The following is a 6,478-nucleotide window of genomic DNA, read 5'->3' on the forward strand; positions in this document are numbered from 1 at the left end:
ATCCTCACATTTTGTGGAGGGGTTTCTGTCAACATGAGGGAATGGGACTTCTGACCATTCTCAGGTACCGGTCAAGTCCCGGGGCCGGTGGGGCAGCATTCCTCCCTGGTGTGTGGGACTTCTTAGTGATTACAACTGTGGGAAAGCCTGACTCCTAGGTAGCAGATGCACGTGGCAGGGGTGTGGTCCTCATCGTGGCCGGGGGGGGGGGGGGCGGGTGGGATTCACAGGGAATTGGCGCCCCCCGCCATATTTGTCACATGTAGCTCTGTGGAGATACCAACAGCTCTTCCGGGCCTTTTGGTTGATAGTTGGAACATTTGGGCTCATTTCCTTTGGGGCCTTCTGGGCCTGGGGAATCGGGCCGCCCCCACACCCTCACCCCCTTGGGCCTCTCTCTGCCCTTCCTTCTTCCCTCAGCACTGGGCTGAGAGGATAGCAGATGCCACAGAAATTTTCCCAGTCCACGTCTTCATCCATATCTGCTTTTCCTCTTCAGGTGGTGACCGCAGACCATGCTGAATGCTGGCTCTACCCGCACTCAGGGATCTAAGAGGGCAAGAATGGATCCGATAGCTCTGGCTGCCTGGAGGGGGAGCGGCGTGAGAACCCCTCCTCCATCCCCAGATGAATTCTGCTCATTCCTGAGTGCTCATTTCTACTCAGGATAAAATCTGTGTTCCTTGGCATGAACAGTAGCTAGAGAGTTCTAATATCTGATAAGGGAGACTAAGCTGGATGGCCTCCGAGGTTCTGACCATGCCAGCTTCGTGTTTCTAGAACACAACATACTGACTATTATCATGAATATGAAGTAAATGATGACAATGTGCTCAGTAGCACCCATAATGAATACAAGGGAGGCTGTTAGCACTTCTGCTTCCCCAGTTCTATGTGCTATGTATTTAATTGCTCTGTACTTCTCAGCTTGTAAAGACACATTTCCCTGAGCTAGATCTCTCTTCATTGTCATTTACCAATTAAAGATCTGAGGCCCAGACTAAAGCCCCTCACTCAGAAAGGGACAAGCAGCCCCCTTGATTTGGGCCTTGGAAAGAAACTCCTGCTGCCCCCGGCCCACTGCCCGAGGCACACTCTCCCTTGCAAGCCCACGGGACCACAGCAAGCCTCAACCCAAAAGCTGGGGTTTATTCCTCAGGCCTCGTACTCCTCAGAAACAGCAGTCTGTCTTGACTGACTCCTACTTGGACTCTCTTAGTCTCTTTCTGGGATAAGTGAGGCCTTCAGGGAACCTCAGAGTGGGCCATGAATTCTCTCAGCTGAGAGGGCCCCCATGGCCCCTGAGGAACTTGGCCAGTCCATCCTTGCCTGGCAGCACATTCTTCAGAGACAAGGCAACCAGGGGAGATGTGTGGAAAACCCAGCTGTCTTTGTCAGTCAGAGATAAATTCCTCAGGGAGACCTGTGTAGGTCCCATGGGCATAGCTGGTGTTCTTTCATTTCTCATGACAGGGGGCAGAATCTCTTGTATTCAGCAAACCACTAGATGTGAACTGTTGTGATTGCTACATCTCCCTCACACGGCTGCTGGTTTCTGCCTTCTAAAGTTCATGGCCCACGGGTTGGGATTCAAAAGTCTAGGAATCAAAGAATTTTCTGAGTTTTGTTCATACCAATTCCAATAGAAGCAAATGTGTTTATTGAAGGCTTACTCAGCCTTATCACTTGCCAGGACCATGACCTTCGGCATAGAGGTTTAACTGCTCTGTGCCTCCATTTACCCCTCTGGAAAATAGGTGACCTACCCCATGTCACAGGTTTAGTGAGGATTAACTGGCACAGTGCATATGAAGTGCTTAGAAGGAGCTGTGTAAAGAAACACAAGCTCCTCCCTGCCCCTCGCCCCCCTTGTACACTGCTAAGAGCCTTCCTCTTCCTCCTCATGCAGCCTCTGAGCAATCAAGTGAGGCTGTCTCTCAGATGCCCATCTTTCATCACAGATGCCATGGCTTGGCCATTCAGTGCCCTTGAAACATTCTGTAAGGTCAGGTCTCAGAGTTCCTGCTCTGTCCCTTCCCCTGGGCTCCAGCTTTACCCATTCCCTATATTCAGGCTGTCACGGCTGACCCAGAGGCCAAAACAGTTATTAGAAGGTTGGTGGCTCTACATTGTGATCCAACCAGCCAGCCCAGCTCCTCCTCTGAAGAGGCCAGGGCCTGGATGGGGTGATGAGCAGGTCCCAGACATGGGGTATCTTTGGGGTACAGAGGGCCTGGGACCAGACTTTTTGACTGGTCCCAAGCATAACAGGTGCTATATCCTCAAGAGCATGTTGTACCCCCAACCTCACAGATTTGGGTTAAAAAGTGATAGGTAAGAGTGACAAGTATCAAGAGTCCTGAAGTGCCGCTGGGTGGGATACAGCCCTGAAAGTGGGAAGAAAGAGCACCCTGAGTTCAGAATACAGGCTTCCCTTCCTCAGAGTCCTAGCCCTTGCCTTTTTACATTGACAGTCATGTTTGCCCCCACTTACGGTCCTGCCATGGACCCCCACCCCCACCCCCTGATGGCTGGGACGCAAGAGTGGAGAAAAGCAAAAGGAAAAAATCAGAGCCCCCACCCCTGCACCTATGCTCTGCGTTGTAGGAGTTCCCAGTTTCACTGCTCTGACCAGAACCAGAGGGTTGCTTCTGTATTTCTTCTGTATCTCTCACCAAGCACTGACTTGAGGTGTCAGGCTATGCTAAGTCCTGCTCAGCAGAGATCCAAGTACAAAATATGTCCCATTCATGACCAGTTTGGTGGTCCTTGGACTCCTGGTTCCCCCATCCCCCAGTCCACTTGCTGGTACTTACTGTTCAGAGACTTCAGATAGCTGCAACATGTACTCTGTCCAGGTTTTATACTCAGGGAGGGAGAGAGACAGCCTTGTGCTTACTTCATCCTACCTGGAACTGGAACATAATAAGATTTTAAAGACTTATTGAGTTATAAAAGCCTTGGTCCTTCTCCTGCCTCCAAGAGGAAGGAGACAAATCGTGGCTGATTGTCAGATTGTCCTGTGTCGTCCTGAAAACACAATCACACCAATTCACGTATTCATCCTCTTAACAAATATTTCTTGAGCACCGGTTCTGTCTATAGTAAGCCCCTTCTAGACACTGAGAATTTAGCAATGAAAACCAGACAAAGCCACTGCCAGACAAAGCAGTCAGAATATAAACAAATAATTAAATACATAATAGGTAGGCGATAAACACTACTGTGCAAAATAAAGGAACACAAAAGAATGGGAGTGCTTCTTTATAAAGGGTGGACAGGCAGAGTTTCTCTGAACAGGTAATGGAATCTAAGGAGAAAGTAGAAAAAAAGCATGCTCTCTAAATATCTGAGGCAGAAGTATTCCAGGAAGAAAAAGTTGCCAAGACCCTCTGAGGGCAGACAGAGCACGGCTGGTATGTCTAAGGAATAGCAATGGGCCTATGTAAGTGAGCAGGAAGTACAGGGCAGGGAGGCATGCTGTTGGTTGGCTGGGGCAGGAGGCCATGGGAGAGATCACATGTGACTATGAAGGCCATTTTTAGGACTATGGGTAGTGTGGAATTTGACACAGAGGAGTGGCCTTATCTGACTTACAGTTTAACAGATCAGTCTGTCTGCTGTTTTGAGAATAGATTGGGGATAAGGGAGTGGGGGCCAAGAAAAAAGCAGAAAAACCATCTAGAAGACTACTGAAATAATTCAGGAGAGACAAAACCATGTATTTATTGGTCCAGGGGGAGTCTGATGGAGGAAGCTAGAAATGGTTGCATTCTGAATATATGTTAAAGGTAGAGTGGACAAGAGCTGTTGACAGGGGGTTTGGATGGAGAGAAAAAGTGAATAGTCAACTTGGAGTTGCTATGGAGACTATTTGGCAATCACTCTGCTGACCCAGGGATCTCTAAGCCAACATCCCCAACATCATGATGTTCAGCCACTTAAGGAATACTCCATGGGAGAGAGGATTCACTACCTCACATAACAGCCTTACCCAGCCCCTTACACTTTCTTATACTCACTCTAAGCCATGTCCCTGTGTCTTTCTCTTACTACTTCCAAAACACGACAAGGCAGGTCCTCATACCTCCCACAGACAATCCTCCAGATTCCTGGCAGAGGTGTATCTGGCCTCTCCCTCCATTCATATTCCCCATCAGTGCTGTATTTCGGTCCCTCTGGACATGAACGAATCCCAGGAGGAAGCAGCTCTGGGTGTTCTACCAGGTAGAGCTCCTTCGGGAAACATAGTTCACAAATTTTGGTAAATGACTCATATTCAGGCCACAAATCTAAATTTGGCAAATGGACTCTTCACCATCCTTTTTTCTGGGTGGGGAGAATTAGAGAGTTAGCTTTAATCTTGTTTCCTTGTCACTGAGAAAACCAAAGCAACTAAAAGTGTGCTTCCTAAGACCACCTGTCAGCATCCATTTCCACACTCTCTTTTCTTGACCATTGTAGTAATGAGCTAGCTGTGTTCCTACCTCAAACTAGTTCCTCCACTTTTCTACTATATCCCACCTCTTTCCCCAGGTTCAAGAACATTGGAGTCCCTGAAAATTGGAGGGAACAATGGAGTCGAACTAATACATTAAAAGCAGAATTTAGGGGCATCTAGGTGGCACAATCATTAAGCATCTGCCTTTAGCTCAGGTCATGATCCCAGGGTCCTGCGATCAAGCCCCACATTGGGCTCCCTGCTCAGTGGGAAGCCTGCTCCCCTCTCTCCCACTCCCCCTGCTTGTATTCCCTCTCTTTCTCTCTCTCTCTCTCTCTCTGTGAAATAAATATATAAAATCTTAAACAACAACAACAACAAAAAAGCAGAATTCAAGAACCCTTATAGAAATAGGAGGAAACCTAAATTTATGTAAAGGTCAAGGTTGTGCCTGGGAAAACTGAGAATGATCAAGTCACAGACAAAGCCTACCCAATTATTAGACTTTAAAGAAAAAGTCTTTAAATACTCATGCTCAAGGCCTCCAGACACAGTAGCCACAATACCTAAAAGAGTATGCAAATTGTATTGGCATCAGTATATTTGAGAGCAACATGCAAAGCAAGACAAGAGTGGAGCATTATTTTCAGATAACCAAAAGAAAGGAAGTAAGTTGTGAGCCAAGGACTTTACATGCTTCATAGCTATCATTCAAGTATCAAGGCTATTGAAAAATTATATATACAAGGAGTAAGAGAAATCTGTACACATGAGCCCTTCTGAGATAACCTACTAGAGGATGGATTCTATCTTGATCAAGAGGTGACTGGTGAGCGCAACTTCTGGCAAGAATAATGACAAGTATGTGGTATATTTAAAGTATATTTAAAGTATATTTAGAGCATGTGGATCTAAAAGTTAAACAAGGATCAGGGCCAAAGGTGGAAAATAACTTGTAAATGGCTTATGTTCTGACCAAGTAGAAAGAATGTAACTTAAAACTTGAGCCAGGAAGGAAGACAAAGGCCAGACTAGAATAAGGTCATTGCTCCATAGAAACAGATAGGAATCAAATGATACCATTTAGAATCAGCAATCTAGACAGTTCAGATAGTTCATCGTTAAGTGATAAAAAAGGTAAATCAGGATATTTTAAACAATATCAATACACAGATTACTATTAGAGCAAATATGTACACTTCCGTAAATATCAAAGCAATTTTTATTAAAAAAAAAAAAAGCAAAGGAGACATAGAAAGAAACAAAGTAAATATAACATAAAATAGATACCAATATCGTCATATCAATAAATATGAAGGAGATTAACTTGTTCAGTAAAAGAAATAGATTTTCAAAATATCTTACGGAGCAAAACACCAGTTTCTTCTACATATAAAAGAAATATTTATTTGTTTTATTTATTTATTTATTTTTTAAAAATATGGAACGCTTCATGAATTTGTGTGTCATCCTTGCACAGGGGCCATGCTAATCTCTGTATCGTTCCAATTTTATTATATGTGCCGCCAAAGCGAGCACTAGAAGAAACATTTAAAACAAAGTTATTCAAAGGCTAAAAGAAGTTATTCAAAAGGCTAGCTAAATAGAACAATTCGAAAGAAGGGTAGCAAACAATATTAGTGCAGAATTTAGGCCAAAATTCATGAAATGAGACAAATAAAATTATATTATAATGCAAAAAGCCACAAACTACAATAAAATAATATCGGTTATTAATATCTATATACCAGATTACACAGAAACCACTTCTCCATGAAATGGAAATGAAATCAATGCGAGGAAAAATAGAAACAATAATGATAAGACAGTTTTACACACCATCCTCTGGCCAAGAAGGGCATATGAACAAAAAATAAATATGAATAGAGAAGACTTAACCAACATTAACGATAAATTAGATTTCATAAATATGTATTAAATGCTGTACCCTTCAATAAAGAATATGCTTTCTCTCTGCTTGAGATGAAATATTCATCAAAATTGATCATATATTATATCACAAGGGAAACATAAGTA

The 6,478-nt window shown here is 44.1% G+C and overlaps 1 non-coding gene across 1 annotated transcript; it reads right to left on the reverse strand.

Moving 5' to 3' along the window:
- Positions 1–5,876: 5,876 nt before the first annotated feature.
- LOC123389538 lies at positions 5,877–5,980 on the reverse strand. Its single transcript, XR_006604153.1, has one exon. It is a non-coding gene; the product is annotated as a U6 spliceosomal RNA (small nuclear RNA).
- Positions 5,981–6,478: the final 498 nt, after the last annotated feature.

Source organism: Mustela putorius, unplaced genomic scaffold, assembly GCF_011764305.1.
Source record: "Mustela putorius furo isolate JIRA1106 unplaced genomic scaffold, ASM1176430v1.1 tig00003983_pilon_pilon_pilon, whole genome shotgun sequence".
Classification (NCBI taxonomy): domain Eukaryota; kingdom Metazoa; phylum Chordata; class Mammalia; order Carnivora; family Mustelidae; genus Mustela; species Mustela putorius.